Source organism: Cavia porcellus, unplaced genomic scaffold (genome assembly GCF_034190915.1).
Source record: "Cavia porcellus strain 051 isolate PalLab524CR breed Dunkin Hartley unplaced genomic scaffold, mCavPor4.1 scaffold_4, whole genome shotgun sequence".
NCBI lineage: Eukaryota > Metazoa > Chordata > Mammalia > Rodentia > Caviidae > Cavia > Cavia porcellus.
Window position 1 is genome coordinate 60,017,931 of NW_026947487.1, and position 21,860 is coordinate 60,039,790.

Sequence of the window (21,860 nt, forward strand, 5' to 3'; positions counted from 1 at the left end):
TCAATTAATAATGAATTATTATGGTTTTCCTTGTGATGGTTTGGAATGTCAAGTCTTCTATCTTGAAACCTCAGGGCAGATAAACATTTTAGGTGATTAAAAAAACCCAAACATTTAGAAAATGATGCTCCCAGATGCCTAAAGGAAGAAATTCACACCATTCTTTGCAATTTTATTACGGAAGATGAATAGATGTCTGTCAAATTAACTTTACTCAATTTCACAAATAGCAAGAAAGGCAACAAACAAATGCAAATAGCAAAACATAATTTGTTTTTCTTCAATCTTGATGAGAAAGATTTTGGATTCTGTCACATGTAATGCAGGATTCCATCAAAACTCTCCATTTCTGGATCTTGCTAGAATAATATTTACCCTATGGTATGTGTGTATCCAGAAGCATGAGAGGAGATAAGAGAGGAGAGTGGTAAGGACTGTCTGTGCTAGCCTGGTTAAATTCCTGATTTTGTGCCTTCATAAAATGGTCTTGAAAGTCACAATTCCTTTTTTAATAATTTATGTGAATTTATTAATAAACTTTTAGTTATGGTAAACATAAAAAAAAAACACACTTCTCCACCAGTAAAGTTAGGCTTTCTTCAAGTTCAATTATTGTCATCTCAAATACATTATCCATTTATTTCACAGAAAATTCTCCCCTCAAAGTCAAAAATCATATTATTTTCAAGAACTCCACGACATTCATTCATATCAAGTAACTTTCAAGGTACAAAGGTTTTCTTCTTTAAACATACAAGAGAGACACCTAGAAATCTAGACCATAAGTGAGATCAACCATCACTACTGTGGGACTGACAACAGGGGACCAAAAAAATCAGACTATGACCTTAACATCAGCATCAAAGCTAGAAGAACTGCAGGACCACCTTTCAACCCTGTGCTCCCAACCAGGGCACTTTCCAAGTAAGAATAATGATGCCAAGTACCATATCCTCTGACAGTCATTTGACAAGTGTAGACATACTAAACATATTGGCAAAGCAGAATCCATATTAAATTTGTTTTCCTGTTGGGGTGGCTAAGTCATTGCTATTTTTTAATAAACACTTCAAACATCTAACTTTTGGTGAAGATTTCTTTAAATAGAATAAAAGGAATTGAACACTGACTGTGTTCAAGTTTGCAACTGATTAAAGATAATTAAGCAAAAGTTTTCCTTGTTTCCCACCAGCTTCTCAATGATCCTTGGGTTTGTGGGTTTTCTTAACATGCCCCTTTATCTCAAAGCGTTTCCAGAAGCACGGGCATAACATTTAAAGGGCTATGAAGGCCACTAACTGCACCTTGGGCAGGAGGAAGCAGATTACATCCAAGGAGTGGTACTGGTACCCGGTGAGGTCCTGGACTGCAAGGCACAGGTGTGGCGCCCCCTTGTGCCTGATCATGAACTCCACCCAGAAGACAGCCAGGTCTCTTGGTTCCCTGGGACAGAGGGTCCTTATGAAGGCTGAAGTGGTGCGTGATCTTCTCCTGACAGCTTTTGTTATCGAAGACATTTTAGAGCATTTGCTAAATCATCAGAAGTCATTTCAAATACATTCAGGGTTACATGAATGTATTCAAGGGTCCCTCAGTCTCCATGTGCTTTTCATTGTACATTTATTTGATCACCAAACAAAGGCATCATGACCAGAGAGGTGCCCTTGCATAACCCTTCATAAAAACATGGGTGAAAGTATGTATGATAAACACTTGGGTCTTTGGATGATGAAACAGATCATTTTGGGGTAACCATTTGACCAAGGATTGTATTCTTTGTGAGATTTGATGGCGAAATTCCAGTGTAACATCATAGGACGATTTAATGTATTTTGCCCAAACCTTCAGCTATGATCATAGCTTCCATCTCTGGAATCTCTGAAACCATAGAACCAAAAAAGAAAACCATAATTCTAGAACCATTAAGATAGGCTTCAAATTTCCTAGGAAATTTGTTTTCTGTGAAGGCAGTTGATTCCACCAAGAACCATATTGGACATGATGGGCTTGGGGTATTTCCTCACAAAGTCACTTCCACACAGACAGACAGATGCAGAGCTCAGAAGATCCTGGACAGTCACGTCTCTCTGGAGGAGTTGTGAAGCAAGCAACCACAATGAGAGGGAATAAGCCACATTACACATAAAGCTATCCATCAAGACAATGAAGACATTCTTCACAAGCTGCAGTGAAGGTCATGTGATCTGAGCTCAAGGACATAAACTTTTCTTAAACTTTTATTTAAAGAAAGAAAAAAAACAGTAAAAGGGTACAAATAATACAGAATTTCAAGAAAAAATAAACAGTAAGAAATCACTAGTTAATAGATTACATATTGTCATCTTAGAAATAGTTGTTCAAGTTACAAAATTAAAGCATACAAAGTGGACATTCAAAAACTGAGACTGCAAACAGTTGTGTTCAATGATCCAACAAAAATTTAGTAATATGGTCATCTATCTTACACACATAAACACACTTATAGTTACATCTTTTAGAGCACTTTCTTTTCCTCTTTTTTACAATAACAATTACACATTTTGGGTTTTATTGCTCCCACAGTTCTTATTACTTTTCTTTTGGAAGAGAATAAAACCAAATGTGACAAAACAAAGCAGAGTCAGTCAAAACAAAGGATGAACATAGTACATGATGTAAAAACAGAATACAAGGTAATCAACAATGGTTACCATAATGCCTCTTGCTACCTTAAAAAGAATTGCCTATATCATCAGATATAATAAATTTGAACAAAACAGTACAGAACAAAACCAATAAAACATAAACACTGGAGACATTATAGGACTTCAAAAGAAGATAATAGTCAAACTAATAGTCAAACCAGAATGGGCATCATAGTGAATCTTATTGCTCAAGGACATAAACCTAGGCACATGGCCACGAACAGTTCATTGAGGCACTGAGTGGTTTCAAAGTGCAGGTTACATGGCAATGAATTCAAGAGGAAGATAGTAGATAGAGCCAGATACTGGGCTAAGCATCAGTGCAAGGGAGGAAAGGGTCCGTAACACAACATCAAAGCTGCTTTCTGCTGGGGAGGGCATTAGTTCCTTATGTGCAGGAGACAGGAGCAGCCAGTAAGAAGCAAAGCAGAGTCCTTTTTCACTTCCATGTTCTGATCGCATGCTTCAAGAAAGGGTCATTTACTGGGGATTTAACTCAGTGGCTTAAGTGTCTGCCTGGCAAGTGCAAGGTCGTGAGTTCAATCTCTGGCACACACACACACACAAAAGTCATTCTCAAAAGCATTACACCAAGTTCAGCAAGACTGGCTTCCACATCCTCCTTCTGGCATGGCATGGGGTACCTCTTCAAGGTGTACCATGGGTTTCTTTCACAAGGCATCAGGCACTATGTCTATTTCATGTCCCTTTTGCTACAGCTGCTGGGTAACCCTGAGTATATTCACTCAATGGCTATCATCTGCTAGGATCATCAGCAGGTTCCCAGCAGGGGATGGTGAGGGACCAAGCACACACAGCAGGAAGCCAGTACCTTGGAACTCAATGGCCATGGTGCCCTGGCCTTTGCTCCTCTGGTACCTGCTCCCATGTAGCAGAACCAATGAATACCCTAAGTTAATGTATGATTGTGTCACATGATGAAAACAAAAATAGCAGAAGATTTACTTTTTGAAATGAAGAGGGTGGATACTGACAGAGTTTTTTAAGAGGCAGTAACAGATGAGTTGACTGGAATTCCTTCCACAAAGCACATTCTTGAGTATGAACAATATGCAAACTATCTTTAGCACCTTTGGATCCATTAAGTGAGTATTCTCATAGATCAAGAGAGTACTATGAGAGAAGAGAAGCCCGCAAGGTGAAAAGTAGACTTCTTTTCCAGCAATAAAACAAGATACTTTTTAGCCTTATGGAAACAAAACAGCAGCTCTCCCCGCTGGAGATCTAAAGCATCTTCCTCTGCAGCTCCCTTAGACAGCTGTTGTCTCTGACCACTAGCATCATGTTTTGGGTCATTTATCCCACAAATATATATTGAGCCCTGCAAAGGGAGCAGATAAACAAAAACAATAATAATGATTTGCATTTACTGAGCTTGTACTATATGCCAACTATTGTTAAGCTAAGCATTCTACAATACATCTTATGTAACTCTTTAGAACTGTTCTATAGAGGCTGATAGTATTTCCCTCGTTTTTACAAAGTCTCTGAGGCAATATACTGGGTAAGAAATAGATATCAAAGAAAGTGTTAACAGAAAACACTGCAATGGAAGGGTGGTCCCAGGGTGCTGTGGTTTGAATAGTTTGTTGCCACCAAAATCATGTTGGCACTTAATTCCTCAATGTGATGGTATCAAAGTGGGACTTTTGAAGGAGCTAATTAGGTGATGAGGATGCCATTTGCTAAAGGAACTAATGTAGGTCTATCTGGCTTAGTTCCCAGAAAAGCAGATTGTTACAAAAGAGCAAGACCAGTTTCTCTCTGGTCTCTAGCTTTCTATCTGGCTATGCTTCTCTTTTTCTTTCTGTCTCTCCCTCCTAGTACCTACCAGGGATTCTTGTCTGATGCTGGAACTCTGTTGTTTGGAATTTTTAGCCACCAGAATCTCAAACCAAATAAACCTCTTTATTTTCTGCATTGCTCACCACCTGGTATTATGTTATAGCAATACAAAATGGACTAAGACACAAGGGTACTAAATTCACTCGCCAAGAGACAAGAAAAATAAGAGGTAAGTGATGAAAGTTAGGCGGGATTTTACAGGTCAGTGAGAGGTTTGACAGCTAATGCATCAAACATATAGTGGTTGAAATCTAGCTGCCCTTTCCACACAAAGCATTTACAGGGTACCATGTTGCATGAAGGAAAGATGGGGTAGAATTTTCTGGCTTTGTGTATCAATCATTAATTAAAATACCATTTTCTGTTTCCATTAAAATTCAGTAAAATTATTTTACTTTTTATAGTGAGGCCAGAAAAATGCACACGAAGGAAAGATGACTATCTGTTATAACAGAGTCAAAGTCTTGGGTAGAATACATAATGAACAAAGCAACGCAAGTAGAAATACTGTACCTGGTTTATTTGTTCGTTTGTTTGTTTTCTCTCAAAATTTAGAAACAGAGTCTCAGGGGAGTGAAATAGTGGATTCAAGCACGCCTGAGCCTGAAACATGGGTCCTGTGCCTCTTCCTTCTTGGCTGGAGGCTCTCCTACTGAAGACATTAATTGGGGAATCAGGACAAAGTATGTTGAGGTTGAATATCTTTTCCCTACTTGTATCAAAATCAGAAGTGCCTAAAATTTGGTGCCCTCCCTGCTACCCTTTGGAGATTGTATATGTGACTTTATTGTTTTATTTATAATGCTTTCAATTCATATTCTGCTTTTCTTTTTTACCCCCTAATAAGAATAGGTGGAATTCAACTGATATTGACTTTTACTAAGATAAATTCTAGATTTATTGACCTGAGAAATAAATATTAATAGAGGTTAAATTGGGGTCAATTTTTACTCTAAGACATGATAAATCTTAATATGCTTGATATGGTCAGCTGGTCAATAGTTTCCAGGGCCATCGATGTGCTCCTGGGGGACAATGACAGCTGGATCTGAGGTGAGTGGACCTGAGGTAACATCTCCCTCGTCAGCAGGCTGTACTGAGGACACACAGGTCTCTTTTGTTAACGTGACTTCTCATTATAAGACTTTGATCACGGCTTCAATCAAAGCAGGTGAAAGTAATGACACTTTTCAGTATTTCCATGACCATTTTACAGCCTTTTCATGCACAGGCATACACATGCAAACATACTTCTCAAACTCTCTGGATTATATACCACAGTAAAAGAAAGGCACCTTACTTACATTTCTCTCATTGCTAGGACAAAATGCCAGACCCCAAAAGTTAAGAAAGGAACATTTTATTTAGCTTACAATCTGTGCCGGTCTCAGTCTATACTTACCTGACTCCAATGCAGGGTGGCATGGCTGAGGGACAGCTGTTCGTGGCAGTTACAGCAGATACCAGAAGTGACCAGAGCAAAAGGGATAAAGGGATGAGCAAGCCACGTTACCTCCCTTATGTCCCAGAGCAGGTGCATCTCTAGACAATGAACCAGTCACAAATGTTAGATTCAGCCACCTTCAAAATGCCCACCACCCCTCATGACTTTGTGATACTTTGGGAGGACATTAAGACACAAACCATAAAAAAGGCATATATTTGAATCTGCAGACTTAAGGAAGGAGCTTCAGTTTGCCCTCCACAAAATCCCCAAAACACCATTGTCTCTTCCTCTATCCACTTACTTCTGCTTTACCAATGGACTTGCTGATACGGATGGAGTTCATTCAACAAATGCTGACTTTCTGGTATTTTCTGCTATGCCACACTTACCTATGCCAAATATTATTTTAAAAGCTTTTCATGCCCATTTATTGCCCCCAGCCCTCCTCAAGGAGTAGCCAAGGTTACTCTGCTGCATTATACCCAGGAGATGAGGAAACTGAGACTTAAAGAATTTAAGACACCTGCTGAACATCACATGGTGAAAATCTAGACCATGGTGATATGTGTGAGCGCCAACCACTTCCAAAGACACATTTCACAATGGTCAGCCCTGAGAAATCCATGGTGAGATGCATTCAGGGCATATAAGCTTTGTGTGCTTTTATTGAGAAATTATGATGAATATATATATATATATATATATATATATATATATACATAACTCAAAATTAATAGCACTCATTTCTACCTGATATAGATTAGCTGTTTTACCTTTTAAAAAATATTTTTCCATTTTCCTTGGTTCCTAACCTTCCCACAATAAAATGAACTATCCAGAAAATCTGCATATACTGTAAATAATTAAGGAGGGAAATACATGATCATGGGCTTCAATTTAAATTGCCATTCCCAAGTCAAGTCTAAAAAAGAGTTGAGCTAAGGATGCTCAATTAACTGTAGAAATAATGCTTCAAAATTTGAAAGGAGCCAGGTATGGTAGGGCACACTTATAATCTCAGCATTCTGGGAAACTGAGGCAGAAGAATTGCAAATCTGAACCCAACTTGTGTAACTTAGTGACATAAGGAGATCCTGTCTCATAAAATAAAAAGATCTATAGATGTAGCTCAGTAAGAAGGTTGTGGGTTCGGGGGGAGGAGCAAAGATGGCAGATAACAACTGGCTACAGAAGCTCCCTGAGATAGTCAACTTAGAATTTAACATAATACAGAGTAGGGAGCCCCAAACAGAGGGAGATGAATTCTCTTGTCCCAAGTAGAAATTAAGGCAACTTGCTGACCATTTGAAGTCCCGCCAAGTTCCTGCTGCCACTTGCCGAGGCCCCACCGTGACTGGCCAGGGTCCAGTTGTGACTGGCTGGGGTCCCACCTTGACTGGTTGAGGTCCCACCACAACTTGCCCGGGTCCTGCTGCAACTTGCCAAGGTCCTGCTGTGACTTGTGAAGTCGTCTGAGGTCCCGCTGCTTTGACTCACTGGAGGTGCAGTTACATTGAGTTCAGGGGTCAACCAGCCAAATGGAGAGCTGAGTTGGCAGGGAGCCTACATCTACCTGTGGTGAGTGATAGGAGTGGAGCCATTCTATAAATAGGGGGGCCCCAGCAAACGACATTCTGGGATCAGGTAGGACTGGCAAGTAAAATGGGCAGCAGTGACTTCAGTCAATTGTTCCCTTCCTGAACAGGATTGGTGGAATGAGCTAGATCTGGGTCATGTGACCTGGCTAAGACCTAATAGGTTATCCAAGGTCAAGTCCTTGCAGTGGTGTCGCACACTAATGACACTGGCCCAGTGGGGCCTCTGAGGTTTGGCTGGTCAGAAGCAGGTAGTGCAAAGTAATACAGTAGTGCAGGTCACAGCAGCTTAACTAATCTGGAGGGGAGGGACCAGCATACACTGTCCCTGTCTGCAACTCACTAACACACTGCATTGTGAAGGGTCATCAAGCCAGCACACTTCAGAAGAATTGTAACCAACAAAGAAAGAAACTGGGGCCTCCTAAAAGAAGCAAAAAAAGATGGGAAGAAGCAGCAACAACAAAAGGTCCCCAGGCCCCAACCCTGAGAACATTGACCCAGGACAGGTAAATACAAAGGAGAATGAGAACAGCAAACATGCAATATCAGACATAGTGCCAGTGGACATAAAGAGATATTTTCTGGACCTCATAGACAAATTCAAAAGTGAGATATTTAGCCAAATAAAACAAGATATAAGAAGATTAATAAAAGAGATACTAAGCACCCCTCAAGCAGACACAGACGGAGGAAGGGAGGAACTCAAACACAGGAGAGAACCATTTGGTGAAGAATATAAAAAAATATATAGAATACATGAATCAGATTCAAAGAGATCGCCAGGAAATTAAAAACTCTGTGGAAAGATAGCAAAACTGCTTGAAAGAAACTAAGGATAGATTATCCAAACTGGAGAACAATTTTGCAATGTGGGAATATGAAAGGGAAATTTTTTTTAAAATAACAAGGAAACAAGCAGTAACAATACAAAGGCTAGAAGATGACAAAAGGATCTATAACTTGAGAATAAAGAATATAAATGAAGAAGCTGATATACAAACAAAGGAACTACAAAGGTTATTCACAGAAATAATTAAGGAAAATTCCCCAAACATAGGAAAAGGAAATGATATTCTGATATATGAGACATACAGAATTCCAGCCACCTACAACCAAAACAGAGCTATACCCAGGCATATAATAATCAAGATCCCAGAAATTCAATATAAGAACAGAATATTAAAAGCTGTTAGAGACAAAAAACAGATAACCTACAGAAGAAGGCCCATCAGAATAACAGCAGACTTCTCGACACAAACCATCAAGTCAAGAAGAGACAGGAGCGAAATATTCCAAGCCCTGAAAGAAAATAACCTGCATCCCAGATTGATATACCCTGCTAAACTGTCTCTAGAAATTAATGGAGAAACAAGATGCTTCCAAGACAAAGAGGAACTTGGGAAATTTGCAACCACCAATTCAACTCTATAGAGAATACTGCAGGGCATTTCTAGAGAGAGAGAAAAGTACTAGGATTCCAGGAACAGTGGCAGAGAGGCCTCAGTGAATGGAACAGAAAACAGAATGAAGAAGATAAGCAGACACCTGATGGCAAAAAAAAAAAAAAGAGCATAACAGAAATGAGGCAGAGAAGATTTTATTTAAAACTGATATAATTGATATAGTATAGTATTTAAAACTGATATGATTGATATAGAGTATAGGCAACTACACTGAAGACTCAACGATACACATTCTGGTTTGATAAATGACAGTTTTTGATGTTCTGTACTATATACAAAGTTGTGTTTTTATTAATACTGCTATGTACTGACATATTCAATTATACTATGTCTGATGATATAGCCAATTCTATTGGAGATAACACAGGAACTATGGTAGAACAATTTGTACAACAGTCTTATATGTTTATTTCATTTCATGTGTTTATAGAAATATGTTTTCTTTTGCCTTGCTTTGTTTTGTTCCTCCTTCTAATATAGAAAGAATAGAAATACATGTTAAGACTCATGTATGTGTAGAATCTATAAACAATTAATGAGAACTGATCATATGACACATGATGAAATGAACAGATACTCTAAAGAAAAAGAGACACTAAAATACCCAGTGCTGATCCTGGAGTGTTATAATGTGAAACCCAGCAATAGTAATATTCTTTGTTCAAAGTGATATTCACCTGCTTGGGTTTATTCAATCTCAACATAATTGAAGAGATGGATAACTGCATGTATGTTTAAGTGTATAGGATTGATAACCATATTTCTAAGTTTTTGTTGGATAGTTGAACAGAACTGGTTGCAATCTCACTGTTTGAATCCCCAATTTATAAGCTCCACTTTGGTATCTTGAATAACTCTTTGTAAGAAGACAATCTGTAATTATCAACTAGTGATTTCTTACTGTTAATTTTTTCTTTGAAATTATGTATTATTTCTACCTATTTTCTGTTTTGTTTAGTCTTTAAATAAAATTTTAAAAAAGAAAAAGAAGGTTGCAGGTTCAATTTCCAGTATCAAGAAAAGAAAAAAAGAATACAGAATTCTGAAGCTAGCACAAGAAAGAAGAGATCAAGACCATTCCATTATCACTGAATCTCTGATAAATGAAGAATGTATTCCACTGCTAATCACAGAAAGCCAAGCCCAACATAACTTTAAGCTGAAGTTTATTTTCCTATCTATTGATCTATTTGTTTTTCTTAAAACAGAGGTAGGTGAGAGCTCCTGTTTGTTTAGAGGCTCAGCAATACAATTGGCATTGTTCTCGGGAAACCAGCTCTTGCTTTATGCATCTGAAGCCCCATCCTTAGCATATCACTTTTAGTTCTTGTGCTTAGCATTTCATACATCAAAAGTTGCCTGTCTTACCTACCACCATTATGTGCTATCAACAGTGCCAACATCTGGTATGAACAGCCTTTTTTAGTTTTAACCATTTTGCTGAATATATGGTGAGATCTCATTATGGCTTCAATGTGCATGTCTCTGATACCAACATGGTCACTGGCTGTTTTATATCCTCATTTAAGAGAATGCTTGTTCCATTCAGGTATTTACAAACAGAATTCAGGGTTGTTGTGGTCCCCCTACCCTGCCATTTTATATTTTATTGGGGTGTTCTGTCTTACTCATGTACAGAAGTTGTTTAATTTATTCTAGATACAAATCTTCTGTTGAATATAATTTTGTCCACCTACTCATCCTACAAAAGCAAAAGTGATAGAGAAACATATGTGTGCTAAGTTATGTGTGCTTATATACTTATCCAAACATGCTTCCTTATTTTACGTAAGATGTACAAAAATGTTTACATGTTGAATCAGTTTTTTTCAGTCAGGATAGGCATGAGATGGCATAAGGAACTAGTCTCTTCATTTTCTTTCATTATCAATATTTACAATTTGTGATCCACCTATGTGGAATTAATTTAACCTACCATGGTTACTATAAAATAGTCTTTGTATTTTTTTTTTTAACAATGAGAAGCATTCTGGGATTTTCCCCAACTTTATATTTACAATGATACCAACTCCAGGGATTCTACTCTCCTGGGAGGAAGACCATGGTGTTCAGTAGATTAAAATTAGGGATAATTCAAACAAGAGTTTGATATTTCTTTTCCAATTTCTAAACAATTGAGGCTTCAAAGTTAAGTATAGTTAAACAAAAGATCTGCTTGTAGCTGCTTAATTTAACCATGCCTAGTAAACATTAATGGAGATATTTTCATTTTAATAATGTTGGATCTGTTTATGTCAAGACTAGTTATTCTCCAAATAAGCACTGGTCCATTACATGTATATTCTATGGTGACTTCTCATCACCACCTTCCAGATTCGAAATGCAATGCATATGAAATTAGCTGCCATGTAAATTAATAATACAAATTTATTTTTTGCTCTCTGAGTCATTTTAAAGGAAGCTTAGAGTATGTTTCACAGCCAGTTTAGTATGTGTATTCTTTAAGTTTCTTTTGTTCCCATTATTTTTTTAGTGTGTATGTGAACTCTCAAGTACTAACTGTACTAAATGATAGCTATTAATGGCCATTTTTTCATATGTAGAGAATCACGCTCAACAGGTTACAAATGTAAGAAAATAATGTTTAAGGAAAGGGCTAGCATTACCATTCTCAGAATGGTTGCAGAGAAAATTGGTAAGCTTTGCAGTATAGACTCCCAGAGTGGTAGGTGTTTAATAAAGAGAAAAGCCTTGTGAAGCAACTGGAAAAAATAAAACTTCATCTAGATCTCATACGTGGGATAGAATTGGGACAAAAGATTGGAAAAACAACATTGGCAGAGTACCCCAAATTTGATATCTTGAAGAAGACTTATGTCTATTCTTTCACATCCAAATCCTCAGAAGAGCTGATCAATCTCCAATCCATAGGCAGCTGTGCTGTGCACATCACACTGGTGCACAGTTTTCTGCTTGTTGTCCACCATGCCCCAGAGCATAGCTTCTCCAAGGGTGGTTTCCGGGATCTTCCTCAAAATGAGTCCAAAACTCTAGGTATCCAGCTCAAGGGCTGAGACTATGGATTACATTGTTCTTTAACTGGAAGATGAAAATGAAACAAATTCAAACTTCCTAAGGATCTGTGTGACACAGCAGAAGAGTGGTAGGTCTGGAAACACAGGTTTAAATATTACCTTTTCCAAACACTGTCTGTAAGATGATACAGTTTTCTTATGTATCATGATTTCTCACTTTAAGTCAAGAATGTGAGGTAAAACCCATAATCAGAAGTTAACAAATGTACCTATTCTCAGTAAGCACTCTAAGTGGACTGTATAATTTTCTCCATAAGTATCAGCAAGCATAATTTAATGATGATATTATCATGTCCACTTTACAAACAATAAAACAAAGCTCAGAGTAGCTTGTCCAATTCAGAGTAAAACAAGCACACATAAAACCAAATCTACTATGCTACAAACTGTATGCTTGTCCTGTCTTATTTTTACTTTAATCTTGTGATTTGGAGTTACTGCTATTATCAGAATCACAAAAACTCCTGCGATTTTTTTTTTTTCAGATGATGGCTATCAGTGCAAAAAGCAATGTATCATTCTTGAGGGATATTTTCAAGGGTTTCATGAATTTAGGTGCATAATCACAAATATTTGAATTTAAGCAGCAGTTCCTGCTGATGCACGCAGCAGAATGAGCTAGCAATCTAAGCTACAGAAATTTTCTGGAGCCTCTTCACTTCCAACTTCCATAAACTTACCAAATTTCACTGATTTTTGAAGCTCTTCAGTCTCCAAATATTTATTGAGCTCAAGTCTATACCTAGTGCTAAATCAAAGAAAACCAATTCATGTTCCAGTTTATATTAAATTATAGATAATTGCATAATGAAGCAGTAGTGCCTCTCTGTAAGAACCTGCTTTATACTCAGTGAGATCAGAAATACATACACTGTTGTCCCTAACGTTGAGCAACTCATGAAAATCTCCCTGTCAAAATGTGCTATACTAGGGGCTGGGGGTTTAGCTCAGAGGCATAAGCACCTGCCTTGCAAGCAGGCGGTCGTGAGTTCGATCCCCGGTACCGATAAAAATGAAAAAGCCAAAAAAACAAACAAACAAACAAAAAAAAAAATGTGCTGTACTTATCTTTAATACCAGTATTCTTTTTGGTAATGGATAGCATTCCTTAGTCACAAGTTGGTTTGGGGCATTGTTCCTCATTTTCAAGGTGTTACCTACGATCATATCATGAAAGCTCCTTCAACCCACACCTTCACCCATTAAGGACAAGAAGTAGTTTTTAGGAGAAAACCACTAATGATCTAAGCCTGTGTGAAGATGACTGGAACTGAGTGGAAAGTCACTGAGTAACACCTTAACTATTGTACAACATAACAAATCACACTCCTAAATGTTTAAGGTTGTAAGAGTGAGAAAGTGGTTCATGCTTATGTTGAATACCCAACAGAATTCTAATTTGCTCCACAGCAGTGTTACACCTTTGTTATTTATTTTATACATATTCATTCCTTTCACACTACCAGTGAGTCACCATGCCAGGCACAGGAGACACAGCAGAAAACAAAACACACAGCTTCATGAATTTCAAGATAAGTTAATCGAATGATCCCACAAAAGAACTGTAACACCACAGCACGCTTTGCTACGGAGAGGTATGTGGTGCCCAAAGAGCCTGAAAATGAACGACAGTGGCCCAGCCTGGCATGTCTGGGAAGGCTACTTTGAGGAAATGGCCTTTGGAGCTGAAATCTGAGAAGTAACTCAGTGACCGAAAGGAAGGAAGAACATTCTAAGCAGAGGACACAGCCATAAAGCTGATTTTTTTTTTCAGTATTCAAAATTTAGAAATAAACCAAAGGATAACCACTACCCACCAAAATCACAATAGAGCGCTCTTTAAAAGGCCCCAGAGAGGATTGTTTCTTTCTCTTAAGACAAGAACAACCAAATTTTCAGTAAAAGCTCACACAGAAAATAGTTAAAGCTTTATGTAAAAATTGGGTCAGTATAGACTGAAAGAGTTTTGGCCCAGACAGGACACTGTAGCTGGTAAAGCCTCAGGTGGAACCAAGGAGCTCCATCTCCCCCACCCCTAAGAATTTACCTATGGCGCCAAAAGAATACCAATGGGCTACCTGTGCATGCCTAAAGCCCCTCAGGCATCACCCCCAACCTAAGCTACATGTATGCCCCCACTCCACGTGTTCCACAGAGAGATCGCTGATGGGAGTGGGGGGAGATGCCGCACCCCAGGGGATCGGGAGTGTCTCTTTCAGCATTGTCTTTTTTTTTTTTTCCTAACTCACGACTGCCTGCTTACAAGGCAGGTGCTTATGCCACTGAGCTAAATCCCCAGCCCCTTCTTCCCACATTGTCAAAGTAAAGGTCATTTATATTTCATACTTCTTATTTTTTCAGCCCCCGCAGGTCCCCCACAGTTGTATCAGAGACAGTGCCTGTCATATATCCCTTTTGGTTTTGAGGGATTGTTTCCACAAGCTTCTAAAAAGTATTTCTAAAGAAAATTATTTGATCTCAAGCTGCACAAAAGCAGGTCACAAGCTTATTTGGCCTATGGGTCAGGTTTGCCAACCATGTTCCAAGAGACTCTACCCTCACTTGCCGTATTCAGTATTATTGATCAGGGTCCAGACTCTGGAAAGTTACAGTGGACTTGGAGATATTTTTGTCTGGGAGAAATGCAAATGATTTCTGCTGGTGCGAAAAATAATTCAAAGGTTACGGTTTCATTGTGCTATGCGCATTAGCTGTTTTGCATTTATGCTAGCAATCTCATTCCAACATTCTTTTTTTCCAATGCTGATAAATAACTTATTTCCAAAACTCCTTTAAACCAGCATTACCATCCTGTTATCTCCCTCATTAATGAATCAAATAAATCTTTGCACCTGTTCACTTTGTATTTGTGTAAGAATCTCATTTGGAACTTTAAAAAAATACACTTGAAAGTTCCCATAGCAATAGAGGAGTTGTTTTATCCTGAAAAGGGACCAATAAGGCTGGGGTCAAGAGAGCAAGGGGCACATGACACCAAGCTAGGACGGATACATAAGACTAAATCTTACAGGGCCATGGTGATGTATGGAGAAAAGTTTCTTGAACCTGAGAGTATAGTAATTAATACAGTAATTAATTATATGTGCTGGTTTGTGCATTTGAGGAGGAAGTGGGATCAGCAGTTCACATGATAATTTTATACATAATACAGAGAACAGACCGGTAGCGTCCAGGCTGGAGGTCAGCCCACTTATTAGCTAAGCAAGGTGCAATGATGACTTGAGGTTGTGGATTTGAGGGAAATGATAAAAACTGAGTAATATTTTTTTTTTGTCTTTTTCTTTTTTTATTGGTACCAGGGATCGAACTCACAACTGCCTGCTTGCAAGGCAGGCGCTTATGCTGCTGAGCTAAATCCCCAGCCCCCTGAGTAATATTTTTTAAACTGAGTAATATTTATGTTTGATTCCAAAATGTCTATGAGGGAGAGCAGTTAGCAAGGACACTTGGGCATTCTTTCATTCAGTGAAGTTTAATGTGATCTAGATGTGATTAGTGTAGGATGCAAAAGAACCAACACTGAGACTGAAAAACCAGTGAAAATCCTAGGGCCAGTCACCTCCCTGCTAATGCATGTAAGTCTGTAAACAAAAACTGTATTACATTCAGAAGATATCTTGGTGAATATAAGAGGGCTTATGTGAATTTAACACCTAACCACATTGGATTAAGACTGCCAGGGAGTAGTATGATTGTCATTTTTATAAACTGAAAAATCAGGATGTCCAGATCTCATCTCCATGATGTATATATGTGATATTCTAGGACCCTCTTTTTCAAAGTTTTCATTTCTATTCAAATTTTTAGGGGCAACACACTTTTCCTTTCCATGTACTAGTATCCCCAGAATTCACAGTTTTATCTTGCTGATTTCAATGATCTCTTCTCTAGCTTCATAAAGCACACCACCATTCTTCATTTGCAGATCCATGAGGTCACCTGACTGTAGCCCCCAAGTACAACAGCAATGGTTTCACGCACTGTTCAAACTGATAATTACAATGAAATAACACTGTGCATTCCATGTGAAATATTCTTAGCAAGTTATGGAATGTCACTAGTAGATAAAATATATTTTAATGAATGAAGAGGTTAGTATTTCATAAACCCAAGAAAAGTATCAACTGACTTCCACTATCAACAGTTTAAAATCAATTTAGAGGCATTTGGAAAGCATTTTAGAGAGCAACTAGACATCAATAAAATTTAATTAATTGGTTCTATGGATGCCCATGTAAATTGGGCGTTAATTATGCTAGCAATGCTCTTCCATTAAAAATTAAGCTCGTGATTAGTAACTAAGGGAAACAAACCATCATTCTATAAACAAGTCTCATTGCATTGTATTTGAACCCAACCTCTTGGTAATTAAATCATAACTCTACATTTACTCAGATGAATCAGAGCTCTGATGGATGGGTGATGGGTTAACCAAGTGATCTTCACTCGGCTATTCCATAAAAACAATTGATAACTGCAGAGATAAGTTATGTGTGGTTGAGCTGCCCTTTAGTACAGAACTATTGAATTATTGAAAGTTCTTTCTTATCTAATTGACACCGAATAAAAGAATGGCCAACAACTGCAGAAATATGGGGAAGATTAGTGATCATTTCAGAGCTGATGACATTGAAGATGGAAGGTGGCGAACATAAGGTCGTGAGCTAGAAGATCGAGGATCTGAATCCTTTCTGCAGCTGCTCTCCTCTCTTCCCACCCTCCCCACTACACCAAGAAGAGCCTCTTGTGGTTGGAGATTAAAATGCAATGAGCTTTTAAAACATATGAAGTAGCTAGATTTTCATTCTTTTGAATTTCCCCAATTTATACTCTCAGGCTCCTGGAATCCAAGTCTTCTTGGACTCCTTGAGGGTCAAAATCTAATCTGGGCCCAGAGCTAGAATAAACTCCCAGTGGATTTTTTTTCTTTTAACTGACAAAGAATTTAAGCTGTACTTCAAAATTGGACATAGATAAAATACTTGAAACACTTTATCCACACCACTTGGCTTTCCTTTTCCCAATGGATTTTTCCAAGGGAAATTGAATCCATATGCTTCTGATCCATCTTCTCAAAAACCATCAAGATGCTGTTTTATTAGAGCTATTTGATGGGGCATTTTATCTATTGCAATGAGCCCTTTGATGTCTTTTTTCTTAGTCATGGAAAATTAGGATTTCAGAAAAGCCAAAGATAAACCCTCTCACTCTCCATACCCAACAAGAAGGAAAAAAAAAAAAAAAAAAAAAAATAGGAAAAAGAAAGAAATTCTTCCAGGCCACAGAAAAGTTAGGGAAACTGTCAGAGGTTTTCCTAACTGACTAAATTATAACATCTTGGTAAGACAAGAGGACATTTAAAAAGTGCTCCCAATGAGATACTGCCCCAGGTTGTTTTGGTTTTTTGTTTGTTTGTTTTGGTTTGGTTTTTGTACTGGAACTTGAACTCGGGATTTTGTATTTGTCAGGCAGACACCCTGCTAAGTTATACCCCTGGCCCCTAGGTTGATTTTGAAAAAGATAACTATTCTTACTTGAGACTGAGCTATTTTTATCTAATTTTATTTTCCAAATTGTTATAATGGAGAAAAATTTGGTAGGAGAGATTCAGATATATGGAGAAGTTTGTGAAGTAAGGATAAATTTGAACTTCTGCTTCTAAATATGTATATCTTTGTTGACTTTTTGTGAGATTCCAGAAAATCTATTATCTTAAATTTTGTTCCGTGCAGAGACCCTAGAGCTCATGGAAATTCGAATTGGAATTTTGACCATCTACTATATAACATATGTAAAAATTTATGTCTGTGCTGTGAAAACATGCTTAGGAGTAGGTAACATGCTGTTCCAAAATGTGCCTTCTAATCAAGACACAGTCATTGTGTTTAGAGAAAAAAAAAGTCCTGTCTCTTTGGGACTTCTAACCTATCACAGTGGTGCCCCAGATCTACATATCATTTTCTCTCTCTCTCTCTCTCTCTCTCTCTCTCTCTCTCCCTCTCATCTTTTGTTTTATTTTATGTTTTTGTTGCTTTGTCTGAGACAGGATCTCACTGTGCAATTCAGGCTCACCCTGAACTCATTATGAATCCCAGTCTGGCCTTGAACTTGTGATCCTCTTGCCTCAGCCTTCCATGTGATGGGATTACAGATGTACACTACCATGCCTGATAATTCTTTTCTTTTATGCAAGGTCTGCTGACCAATCACCTATAGAAATGTGCAGGAGTGAGAGCTAGAGACAAATGTTATGTTACTCCTTGGTGATCCAGGGGTATAAAGATAATTACTATTACCTTCTTTTATCCAAGTCCATTTTGTGAATGCTCCCTATGTAGCTGATTTTGTGCTAACTGCTGGGGTATGTGGGGAGCAAGATAGACTAGACTGTTTGCATCTTACAGTAGCAAGAGAAAAAGGAAAAATAAATAAATGGTAAAGCCCTTGATTAAGTCATTAGATTGTCTGGGAATGTGTTTTGGCAAAATTTAGAAAATTCATACCAATGGCAGGTCATAGTCATTCTCTGTGCTAAGAAATTTAAGAAGATTACCTAGTTAATCTAGCAGTGTTACTAAAATAGTTCACTGTTAGGATGGCATGGTCGAGGTGGTAAGAGCACCAGTCAGAGGCTTCCACACTCAAGTACTGACCCTAAACTTGTAGCAGCTTGTTCAGTTTTGTACCCTACTGTCTTCCCCCTAGCTTTACCTAAGTCCCCACACTGTGCCTCTGGCCTTTTCTTGCCTAAAAGAATTGGATCAGTGCCACACTAATTAAAAAATATGACATAATGTTTTATATTGACTAATAATTTGCTAAACCATGTTTTTGATTCTCTTAGACATGCAGACAGACTGATTTCCCAGTCTCCTTTGCAGTTGGACACAGCCTGGGACTGAGTCCCAACCAATCCACGGGGAGCAGAAGTGAAAATTCCACTTTCAGACCTGGACCATAATATCAGCTCCTGCAAGCTGTCATTTTTGCTTATCTCATAGCAAACAAAGAAGACTGAAAGTATACGGGGGAGGATTCCCCAGATGGCTGCACAGAGCTGAACCCTAACCCCCCCACACCAGATGATGATACTAGCAACACATGCACATTTATGTTTTAAACCTCAGGTATTAGAAGCTTGAGTTGTGGATATACTTAGTCTGCCCTAACTAGTGCAAAATACAACTATTGCCAAAAATTTAACTTAATATTAAAAATTCATATTAGAACTTTCAGAGCCAGCTTGTCTAATGTGCACAGTACCGACCTTTGGTGTGTGACAGGTTTTGGGGGGTTGTACTAAACTCTAACTATGCTCCCTGCATCTTCCTAACTTGACTATCATATCCACATACTCCATACCAAGTTTCACTTGGAGTAAAGAACATTTGGTATTTAAAACACCTCAAAGGCACAATACACTGAAGAATTTTAACCTATGCCTTCCTTTTGGAGCTCTATAGGCTGGCTGCGTCATACAATGCGCTGATGGTACTTTGTAATCCATGGAGTACTTTTGGGGAAGGAAGCTGTGGTCAGCCATGTGGTCTAAGCTGACATATAAGCTCATTTTCCTTGGATGACAGAGTTATTCTTGGAGATGTAGGGCTGTTCATGGAATCAGGAGGGCCCATTAATGGGAAAAGAGGAGTTTAAAGCATTTTCTATGCATGAAACTCTTCACAGGCATAATCTTATTTAATTCTCATAGCAGTCTCATAAAATGAGGGCAAATGGTCACCCACTTTTACAACCGAGGAAACTGAGGTTAGGGGGCAGAGGAGCTGTTCAAGAAATTTTCCCACTAAATCCGAGATTTAAACCCAAGACTGGCTCCCTTCTCTGCTTTGAATTACTGCGCAACAGCCTTCTACTACTTATGAAAGGTGCAACGGGAAGGGGAGAGAGAAGAGCAGGCTAAAGAATGCATGTGGGGAGGGGAAGAAAGATAACTTATATGATAAGCCAGACAGTGCCACAACAAGGAAAAAATTTCCTGGGCTGCAAGAGTGGGTTGGAGAAGAGCGTACCAGCAGCCCTATGGGATTTGGTGTTTGCCAAGCTACGCCACAGTTCTCCGGAGAGTCTCTCTCCCTTCCTCACGCCAACCGCCCACACGGAAGAGAGTAACAACATACCTACCCACTGCATCTGTTGTACAAAGCACCTATTCCTTTCTACCTTGATTCCAAGGTACTTGCGGCTCATGGCCCTGGATGCTTTACCTTCCCTTAGGGCAGTTCACTTAGGGCAGACTTACAGCGCACGGATGTCAATTTTGCTTGAACTGCTCAGTCACCGCTGACATTTCGTTAACCACCCTATGAACTTCTCCGGCCTGAAGTAGCCGCGACTTGTGCCCTTGAAAACTGAACGGAAAACAACCGTATTGATTTTCTACTATCAACAAGAAAAAGACAATTTCTCTGGGCTGGGAATGTTCATAATGCATTTCGCACCACTTACTCTCAGCAGTCAGCCTCCTCCTGATACAGGGCTAAGCCTATTTAGCCCCCTGCAGGTTCGGACACTGCTAGAATTAACCCTACCCATGCCATCTCAAGGATTCCTTGTTTCTGGATAGAAATGACCGTATATGATGCAGCTGAATTGATAACTGCATAAAGCAGGAGTGTGATCATTTAGAAATCACCATGTGACTCGGGCCTGCGGTGAGCAGGTTAGGGTAATGGGCTGGCTGTAGGAATCTCTGTTAGTAAAAGGATTCTTTGAAAGATCTACCTTTTTGCTTTATTAAAAACATCATTCTTATCCAATGGTGTTTTTAGAAATGCATAAGCATAAGTACGCATGGCTAAATTGATTAAAGCACCAGATCATTAGTAAACGTTAGTGCCAGGCATAGTGGCACACACCTTCAGTCCCAGCACTCTGGGAGGCTGAGGCAGGAGGATTTGAGCCCAATTTGGGGAACTCAGTGACCTAGTAAGATTCTATCTCAAACCAAAGCAAAAAATAAAAGAATAAAAATAAAAACACTGCTGGGATGTACCTCAGTGTGAAGGTTCCACGTGAGCACATTCGTAATCATCTGGCTAAGACCCAAAATCTCACTTGTGAGTTATTATTCCAAATCACCAGAGTTTCATTTCTTTCTAACCTCAGTTGCATCTCAGGCATTTCCTAATAGTTCCCTTTTTGACATTTCCAACACACGGAAAGGAAGTGTGAGAAACTGAAAGGGATGCAAGAACCTTGAAACAGCAAGCCTTCCCCTCTGGGACAACTGCGGTGTCAACATCAGTCAATATTTATGCCTAGCAACCTTGACAATATCCTTTTAATTAAAATCAATGGAGAAATAAAACATGCATTAGAAGACACTTGGGATCACTCACCTTGGGAGCCAGAGAAGATGCCGATGTTATGCACAGTGTGATCAGGACAAGACGGGGAACGTCTGTCAGGACGTGGTTTGTGGTGTCTGCATCCGGCCCTCTCCTCTCAATGGCCTCCTTTCTTCAATGCTATCATTTCATTTTTTCTGTGTTTTTGCTTTGTTTTTGTACAACTTTATTGAGATGCATATATCTTGACTCTTAAAACTTCGGATAACAAATTCTTCATGTGCAAACTATAACTTAGATTTCATGCAAAGCTTTCAAACATGAAGACAAGTGACTTCCGTGCTTACAGGTGGGCATCTCGGTAGGAGCTCTGCCACTTGTTCAGTGGTCTTGAGGTGAGAGTACAGGCAGCCACAG

At 38.8% G+C, this 21,860-nt stretch overlaps 1 long non-coding RNA gene and 1 pseudogene across 1 annotated transcript; both read right to left on the reverse strand.

The window, feature by feature from the left end:
* Nucleotides 1–388: 388 nt before the first annotated feature.
* LOC134475603 (UDP-glucuronosyltransferase 1A1-like) lies at nucleotides 389–3,981 on the reverse strand (annotated as a pseudogene).
* A 1,087-nt stretch (nucleotides 3,982–5,068) lies between these two features.
* On the reverse strand, nucleotides 5,069–20,487 carry LOC134475604 (uncharacterized). Its single transcript, XR_010046785.1, has 3 exons — nucleotides 20,396–20,487; nucleotides 5,953–6,092; nucleotides 5,069–5,202 (listed from the first exon to the last, which is right to left on the reverse strand). It is a non-coding gene; the product is annotated as an uncharacterized LOC134475604 (long non-coding RNA).
* Between the last annotated feature and the right edge of the window lie 1,373 nt (nucleotides 20,488–21,860).